This window comes from Cryptomeria japonica, chromosome 10 (assembly GCF_030272615.1).
Source record: "Cryptomeria japonica chromosome 10, Sugi_1.0, whole genome shotgun sequence".
Classification (NCBI taxonomy): domain Eukaryota; kingdom Viridiplantae; phylum Streptophyta; class Pinopsida; order Cupressales; family Cupressaceae; genus Cryptomeria; species Cryptomeria japonica.
The window spans coordinates 605,875,949-605,886,321 of NC_081414.1; positions in this window are offsets into that span (position 1 = coordinate 605,875,949).

Sequence of the window (10,373 nt, forward strand, 5' to 3'; positions counted from 1 at the left end):
CCATACAGAGCTTTCCTTAATCTGCAAACCATGTCATTGTCATCTGTCAAAGAAAATCCATCAAGTTGTTCAATGTATACTTCCTCTTCAAGATATCCATTCAAAAATGCACATTTAATATCCATTTGATAAACTTTGTAGTTCTTGTGTGCTGCAAAAGCCAAGAATAATCTGACTGCCTCAATTCTAGCTACTGGTGCAAAGGTTTCATTGTAATCAACTCCTTCTTTTTGAGAATATCCCTTACACACTAGTCTTTCTTTATTTCTGACAACCTTACCATCTTCATTAAGTTTGTTTCTGAATACCCATTTGGTTCCAATTACATTTTTATCTTTAGGTCAGGGAACTAATGTCCAAGTGTTATTTTTCTCAATTTGTTCTAATTCTTCTTCCATAGCTTTAATCCAAAATTTATCTTCACATGCCTCATTAACAGATGATAGTTCTATTTGAGAAATAAGACATACCTCTTCATTTGCCAATCTTCCTCTTGTCATAACTCCTTTAAATTTATTTCCAATTATTTGATCTTCTCAACCATACATACCAAGGTGTCGTTGTTTGTTGTTGTTCTTCAATTATTGTGGAATCCTCAGATGGTAACGAGGTAACTGGATCTTCATTCTGTACCAGTGGATTTGGTGTAGATTCATTTGTCACAATTTCTATTACCGATTCAGAGTCTATATACCTTGAAGTTCCTCTAAATTGTTCATCAATTTTTGCATTTGTACTCTCAACAATTTTCTGCAATCTCTTGTTAAAACATCTATATGCCTTGCTCTTAGATGAATAACCAAGAAATATTCCAATATACTCATCTCTTCTAATATAACATTTACTTCCCAAAATTCTAAAATACTTAAGAGTAGGAGTATTACAAAACCATAGTTGATGAGGGGTCTTACCAGTTTCATCTTTGATGTGAACTTTGTTGAATGTATAGACCACTATGCTGACTGCTTTTCCTTTCAACAACTCCTTTTTGCTATGGTGTCTGAGGTGTTGATAGCTATCTTTTGATTCCATTCACTTCACAGAATGTATTAAAGTCCTTAGATGTGAATTCTCCTCCTTGATCTAATCTTAAACATTTGATTTTCTTACCGGTTTCATTTTCAACCATTGCTTTGAATAGTTTGAACTTTCCAAGTGCTTCTGATTTTTCTCTGAGAAAATTAACCCAACAAATTCTAGAATAATCATCAATAATTAGCATGAAATATCTATCACCTTTTAAGCTTTTAGTTCTAGATGGACCACATAAATTAGTGTGAATCAAATCAAGAGCATTATTGGATTTTTTTGGAATACTTTTGAAACTAGCTCTAACTTGTTTTCCAAATTGAATTTCCTTGCGTATTGTGTTCTGAGGTTTGACAATTTTAGGTAGATCTCTAACTGCCTTAGAAGTACTGATCTTTACCATGCAATCAAAGTTTACATGACAGAGTCTCTTATGCCATAACCAACTTTCATCTATATGTGCAATCAAGCATGTATTTTCACTGTTATTCAAATGAAAGATATTACCTATATTCTGATTACCGGTTGCAATTTCCAAACCAAATCTATTCATGATTTTGCATTTTCCATTTTTAAATTGTAATTGAAATCCTTTCTCAACTAATTGACCAACACTTAAAAGATTATGCTTTAATCCTTCAACATAGTAGACATTGTCAGTGTTATGCTTACCATTAAGAGATATTGTACCTTTACCTTTGATTGAATAGGCTTTGTCTTCTCCAAATCTTACTAAACCTCCATTGTATTCTTGAAAGTTCAAGCATTTACCTTTGTCTCCTATCATATGATGTGAGCATCCCGAGTCAATGATCCATTCATCCTTTATTTCAACTTTAGTTGCTAGGGCTTGTTCTACTGGTTGAACAGTAGGTGTCAGTTGATCTTCTATTATAGCAACAAAAAACCATCCATTGTCTGCTGGATCCTCATCAGAATCATCAGTCACACCTTCATCAGCAATGTAACAAGATTTGTCTTTGTTCTTCTTGAATCTGTATCTCTAATATTCAGGATTAGGCTTGTATGTCCTTCTAGCTTCTTCTCTTAGTCTAGCATGTCTATTAGGGCATCTCAAAGCCATATGACCAATCTTATTGCAGTTAAAACATTTAAAGGGTGCTTTACCTTCATACTTACTTCCAATTGGACCTTTCAACATTTTCCTTGCAAATAGTGCTTCAAGTTCTTCATTTTCTTTCTTGCTTTCTTCAAGTTCTCTTGCATAAAAGGCTTTCCAATCAGATTTGTCAAATGTTGGAGAAGATGATGTTGATGCTTTAAAAGCTAAATTTGTCTTTATAGTAGCAACAAGACCAAATTCTTCAGTTTCAAAAGCTGAAAGTTTTCCAATCAATGTATCCCTAGTTACTGATGTATTAGGCATTGTTCTTAACTCATTTATAGCAGTAACCTTCATTTTATATGCTAGTGGCAATCCTCTTAAGATTTTTGAAACAATTTCATCCTCACTTAAGGTTCCTCCACAATATTTAATACCCAAAACAATTTCATTTACTCTTTCCATAAAAGTAGAAATCCTTTCATCTTCTTCCATTTTCAGATGTTCGTACTTGACCCGGAAGCTTTCAAGTTTTGCAATTTTGACTATGGAATCTCCTTCATTCAGTGTTTCCAAATGATCCCAAATAGCTTTAGCAGTAGACCTATCTGATAATCCCATGATTTATTGATCTGATAATGCGCTCAAAAGTGCTTCTCTTGCTCTGCAATCATTTTCCTCATCTTTAGCCAAGGTAGTTGGACTGGGCTGACCAGCTATAGCAGTAGCGTAACCTTTCTTTGTAACTTCCCAGACATCTTTGCCAATGCAATTTAGATGTGTCTCCATTATGATCTTCCATATGCCATAGCTGGTTCCATCAAGTTTAGGACTGTCCTTCCTGAAATAATTAGTAGATATTGGATCTCCTCAAGTTGTTAAACTTTTGCAAAAGAGGACTTAGCTCTGATACCAATTGTTAGGTCTCGGAGACAACTAAGAAGGGGGGGGTGAATCAGTTGTCAACTAATTTCAAACCAAAAACAACTTAACCAGCTTAATGTTTAATACCGGTAAACCAGTTAAGTATGCCGATAGATAGTTTTAATAGTTAATAGCTATACCGGTAAAGATTAATGCATGAAACATAAACACAAAGTCATCCACAACACATGACACCAATATTTGTACATGGAAACCCTGTAAGGGGAAAAAACATGGTGGAAAACCTTACCCATAATCAGATGATACTACTGTAGATAGTAAGTGTACATAAATGGGGTCTGCACATGCAGAAAGGCCAACATCCTAGAGCTCACTTCTCAATCACAAAATGGGAGTCACACTAGCTACACTTGGATGGTTAAATCCAATAAGAATGTACTGCACAAAATGGCATCTTCATATGCTGGATTCAGTACCGGTGTAATGCTGATATGTTTTCACAAAAACCTAACTTCACCTTCAAATGATGTCTTTATGTATAGCTCTACTTAATCTCGCATATACCTTCACACAATCCTTTTTCTGCATTCCACATTCGATCTTACAATTAAGATCTTACATTTATACCATAACCGAAGACCAATTTTAGTATGTTGGCTCTACAAGATATTACAATAAAACATATTACAAACAATATAATATCCGATGCAATAAATGATTGAACATATCAGCTTAATGCATTTACAAAAATAATTAATCATTTCCTTAGCATGCCATGCTGATCTGGAAAAGATAAACTTGCTGGTGTAACCGTAGGTAACCCTGGACCTATTTGTCGATAAAAACAAATATGCAAATATGAATATACCAATGAACAAAACTCTAGGACAAGATGTCCAAAAGATGTCTTCGACATTACCAAGTGTGTTCCACATAATTCTAAGTGCTGGTGATCATTATATCCTGTCGGTGAACCATATCCCAATAACTGTGCAATAGTTACTTGCCTACCGGTGAATGCTTCTGGATCTCCAAAGTGCTAGTGTTTTAGTAGGTGTTGACATCAATGACAAAACCATACCAAAATACCAACAATTACCTCCAAGGTGAGGGGGTGAAGGAAGGTAGAGGTATGATAACCTCATGGGATATAATGTTGGGAAAAGTGAAGGCGCAATTCATCCAGTAGACTATGAAGTCCAAGTCTACAAGAAGTTACAAGGTTTGAGACAAAAAGGACCTTGATGTGAGTACATATACTGAGGAGTTCCATAGGTTGAGTCTAAGGACCAAACACCATGAGGAGGAACTAGAGAAAGTGGCAAGATATCTTAATGGATTGAAATATAGTATCCAAGATAAGATCAACATACTAGCACTTGAGACAGTAGACAATGGCTTTCAACTAGCACTAAGCATAGAGGAGAAGCTAAAGAGAAAGAATGACTAGAATAACAAAAGTAGAGGGGGTAGGAACTTCAGAGGCAAAGGCCATATGAATGGTAGAGCACAAAGTCCTATACCACAAGGAGAGGCTAATCAAGAAAGTCAGCATGGAGATGGTAACACAAGAGGGGGTTTCAGAGGAAGAAGACCCAATCATAGAGGTAGATTTGGTGGAAGAAGCTCAAAGCCTTTCAAATGCTACAACTACAATCAAGTAGGTTATATCGCAGCCAAGTGCCCTAATAAGACCAAATCAAGATCCCATGGAGAGAGGAGAACACATTTGGTTCAAGACACTAATGGTCAGAGTGCCAATTCACCCTATTCCTATGGACTTCCAGAGAGAGGAGAAGCCTTGACGATGAGGAGAACATTTTTTAAGGTACCAAGCAATATTGAACCCCCATAAAGGAAGGCTCTCTTCTGGATCACATGCAAAGAAGGAGGAAAGGTATGTAAGGTTATAATAGATTCAGGTTCAACTGAAAATTTAGTATCACTAGAAATGGTAGAGAAACTAAAATTGAGAAGAATTCCTCATCCATTTCCATATAAAGTTTCTTGGCTTACTAAAGGAAAACAAACCTTGGTAGAGGAGCAATCATGCGTTTAATTTAAGATAGGAGCATACAAAGACAAAATTATGTTTGATATTGTTGAGATAGATGCCTATCATCTTCTTTTTCAGATGGCAATATGACCTCAAGGCCCATCATGATGGACACAAGAACACCTAATTCATCACCAAAGATGAAAAGGTGATTGAATTGATACCCCTACCTGATAACATTCAGGATTCGAAGGAGAAGGAGGCCAATATCATGATCATGGAAGGAAAAGAGTTCCTTAAGGCAATCAAGGAAGAAGGAACACCTTGTTTTGCAATGATATGAGTACCAAGGCAAGAAGAAGAACCCACTGTAAATGGCAAGGTAGAAAAGAAATGGGTGACAGTCCTTGAGGAGGTGAAGGAAATGTTGAGAAAATACAAGGATGTAGTGGCAAAAAAGTTGCCAAGGACCCTACCACCAACAAGGGAGATAAGCCATTGCATTGACTTCATTCTCGGTGCCACCTACCAAACAAGCCAGCCTACAAAATGACTCCCTAATAAAATGAGGAAGTTGCAAGGCAGATCAAAGAGTTTCTTTATAAAGGTTTGATAGGGAAGATCTTGAGCCCTTGTACAGTCCTGAGTGTCTTAGCACCAAAGAAGGAGGGAACATGGAGATTATGCATTGATTCCTAGTCCATTAACAAGATAACCATCTGGTATAGATTCCCTATGCCTAGAATAGAAGATTTGCTTGATTGTTTAGGAGGTGCAAGATATTATTCCAAGATTGATTTAAAAATTGGTTATCACCAAATAAGGATTAGAGAAGGTGATGACTGGAAAATTTCTTTAAAAAAAAATGAAGGGTTGTATGAATGGAGGGTGATGTCATTTGGGTTGTCAAATGCCCCTAGCACTTTAATGAGACACGTGAATGAGGTGTTGAAGGAGTTCGTTGGTAAGTTTGTCATAGTATATCTAGATGACATCCTAGTATTTAGCAAGACAAAGGAGGAGCACCTAAAACATTTGGATATGGTCTTGAGAAGGTTGAATTAAGAGAAACTAATGATAAACATGGAAAAGTGTGTGTTTTTGTAGGAAGAGCTGACTTACCTTGGGTTTGTGATCTCTAGAGGAAATCTGAAAATGGATGTTGATAAAGTGAATGCCATTCTCACATGCCCAACTCCTAGAAAAATTGGTGATGTAAGGAGTTTTCATGGCCTTGCTACCTTTTATTGGAAGTTTATCAAGAATTTTAGCTAGATTTGTGCTCCCATGTTAGAGACCATTAGGGGTGGACAAAATTGCAAATTTTCATGGACGAAGGAGGCAGATGAAGCATTTGAAATGTTGAAGAAAAAGGTATCCCAACAACCAGTTCTTACCTTACCAGATTTTGACAAAATATTTCAAATTGAATGTGATGCAAGTCATTTGGCAATAGGTGTAGTACTCAGCTAGGAAGGTAGACCAATTGCATTTTTTAGTGAAAAGTTGAATGATGCTAAAAAGAAATATTATTCCTATGATTTGGAGATGTATGCATTAATTCAAGCACTAAAGAAGTGGAGGAACTATTTGCTTCCCAAAGAGTTTGTTGTGTATATAGATAATCAGGCACTAAGCTTCCTAAATAGTCAAGAGAAATTGAGCCATAAATAAATGAAGTGGGTTGAGTCCATTAAGGCCTACACCTTTACAATCAAACACAAGAAAGGTGTCTCAAACAAAGTTGTAGATGCTCTTAGTAGGAGGGCACTAACAGTTTCAGAAATCCAGTTGGAGAGTATGGGAGTTGATTCCCTCAAGGGTATGTATGTTGCAGATGAATATTTTAAAGACATCTACAAGGTATGCATTGAGTTTGGTAGCAGGTATCATTTAGAGTATTTTGATTATTTGATTCAAGATGGTCTTCTTTTCAAAGGATGTCTGTTATGCATTCCTAAATGTTCAATGAGGGATAACATAATTAAGGAGAAGCATAGTGGTTCCATGGGAGGACACTTTGGACTAGACAAAACTCTTGAGTTGGTGAGAATATTTTATCACTGGCCTAAATTATAGATAAATGTTAGAAAATTTGTGGATTCATGTGTGGTGAAGGCCAAAGGGAAAACAAAAAACACAAGACTATACTAGCCATTGCCCATTCCTTCAATACCTTGGGAAAGTGTTAGCATGGACTTTGTGATTGGTTTTCCAAGAACTTAAAAAGGTTTTGACAGTGCTTTTGTGGTTGTTGACAAGTTTAGAAAGATGGAACATATATTTCCATGCAAGAGTACAAGTGATACTACATATGTTGCAAACCTGTTCTTTAATGAGGTTGTGAGAATACATGGTTTACCCTTAAGCATTATGTCAGACACAGATGTAAAATTTGTATGGCATTTTTGGAGGACTTTATGGAGGAAGTTAGGCACAAACTTGTCTTTTAGCTCAGCTTATCATCCCCAAATGGATGGCCAAACAAAATTGGTCAATAGATCACTCATAAACTTGTTAAGGTGCCTCACCAAGCAACATGGTGAAAAGTGGGATTCCATCATCTCCCAAGTAGAATGTGCCTATAATGACTCCATTAATAGGAGTAAAAGAAGAAGCCCTTTCCAAATTGTCTATGGGTTGAATCCAAGAGGTGTGATGGAATTGAGAAACCTACCCTCAACTAAACATATCAGTGCTTGTGGAGAAGAATTTGCTGAAGGGATAAAGGAGATTCATGACCAAGTCAGGATGCAATTGCAAAGAAGTACAAAGAAGTACAAGGAAAAGGCTAACATAAGAAAGAGAGACATGCAGTTCAAAGTTGGAGACATGGTATGGGCAAATTTGAAAAAGGAGAGATTGCCAAAAGGGAAATGCACAAAGCTCATGATGAGGAAGGTTGGACCTTGTCAAATAATTAAGAAGTTTGGAAACAATGTATATGAATCCAATTACGTTCAGATATAGGTATATCCCAAATATTTAATGTTGCAGATCTGACACTATTAAAAGGTATAGAGAAGGAAGATGGTACATTCCTAGTGGAAGATGTTGTAGACATACTAAAATACTTTCCAAGTAAAGGGCCACCCAAATTTGAGAGGATCTTGGACTCCAAGGTTGTGAAGGAAACAAAGAATAAGGTCTATAAAAAATACCTTGTAAAGTGGCAAGGAATCCCTCAAGTAGATGCAATATGGATGGATGAAGACTAGATGAAGAAACATGGGACTATATTACAAGAACTCAACTCAAGTGGACTTCAGATTCAACCACCCGAGGAGTATGGTGCAGGAGCACCCAAAGACACAAATCAAGCCTAAAGAGTAACATCACCCATGAGGTGAAAATGTAATGACCTTGTCACATTGACATCATATGTAGTAGGTCGATAGGTTTGTGAGTCAATAAGACCCAATTGATGTAAGGCATTGGCATGGTTGCATTTTATAAGCCACCATGGACAAATGACCATGTGGATCAATAGGAGTCGAGGCATGAGTAAGAAAATAAATATTGGTCTTAGAAACATCAGACCAATCCTTGGAATAGGCCGAATGCACCTGGAGTCTCCAAATTTAAAAAGTGCAAGTTGACAATTTTTGTTGTCATTGAAAAATGTTGTAAAAAGGGGTAACTAGCCATCCAACGGTTCCAAAGTTTTAAAAGTGGTTGGAAACTATTAGGGAGGCTATATTAGGCCCACTTGGATTTATTACAAGGTTTTTTTTGTTGAATTTTTTGAAATTGGTGATGTTTTGGAGTTTTGGAGCAATACAATATACATGGAGTTTCCTAAAATTCTACATGTTTGATGTTCATTTCTATCTGGTATGGATTGGTGGATGCCTAAAACCAATTGGATGAGTTAGGAAGTCTCTTACCTTTCATTTGAATCAATTTTGAGGTCTTGTAACAATCAGTTTGTAGAGATCCATCAAACCCTATTCGAACTAGTCACAAACCCTGCCAACACCTAGGGTTTCACTAAAAAGATACCCTTAATCTAACATATCCATGAAAGGACCAAAAAAACTATAGGAAAAATTTAGAGGGGCCATTGTACCATAAGATTTTGGTGTTGGTTTGCAGGGAGGATCCAAGCCTGAAGAGATTAAATTGACACTAGGCAGGCATCTATATTTGACCACCTGAACTGAAGAAGTGAAAATCACTTATAGTACACAAATAAGATGGGATCAAGTCGTAAAACCTTGGATTTGATGATTTGACACCTTAAACCACCTTGCAAAAGTGTTGGTTTATTCAAGGGATAAATACAAGGAGTACTTGCTTTGTAAATTAGGCCTAATTGGCTTAATTAGGTTTGGAAGGATAGTAAGGATATAGACCTTTCAAACTTGGGGTTAGGGTTGTGTAACTTGATAAAGGGTATCTGAATATGCCCTTATCTTTTCTTTTCCTTTGAAATTTTATTAAGTTGTGCATGGAGAACTCAACTAGTAGGGCTACTAGTCAATCGGTAGGGCTACTAGACAAATAGGATAGTTGTGAAACTAGCACCCCCTAACACATTTGATAGTTAGATATTATGAATGTTTTGTGTTTTTTGGACCACCAATATACATAATCAAATAGGTTTCGATCCCACCGATAGTGGAAGATTGTCTACCATTCACAAAAGGGTAGAGTGTTTTCATTCCACCAGTACCAAAAGATACTAATCCTTTATGGATCTGGTTAAAAAAATTGTTGTGTGAGTTGAGAAATTGGTAGGTGTGTTGTTTGACACCTTGAATGAAAAAAAAACTTGATTTGGATGTAGTAGTTGTGGGTGAGAGAAGGTTATCACCTATTTTGTTGCCTAGCTCTGCATCAACAACACAAGAGCATGGTGTCCCTTTCCCTACCCATTTTGGCATAGGATTCTTTCCAATTTTGTAGTGGAGGTTGTGCATTGAGCAAGAAAACTCCCCTAGTGTCGGCCTATGACATAAAATCAGTCAATTAGCCCTAATTAATGAGTATATATGCTGCATTTGTCCTCTCATTTGCATAAGTTGGATGGGTGGGAATTTTATGGGAGATCAAGCATTCAAGCATTGAGCATTCTCAAGTCTCCCTTCAAGCCTATGTGTTGCATTGAAGTCAAGGATTCAACCATTAAAGAGGAGATCCCTTTCAACATTCAATTCAATACAAGCAAATCTATCTACATTCTATCTATTACTACTTATCAAGTTGCCATTAGTTTTTATATTCAAAGTCATACTATACATTCTAGTCGGTTAGCACTACCTAATCATGCAGTCGGTACACACAGAGAAGTCGGTATGCATAGTCTAGTCGGTTACAAAAGAAATCAGTCACAGAACGCAGTACACATCAAGTTGGCTACTGAGTATCTTTTTATGACTACCGAGCAGTAAAGATGAC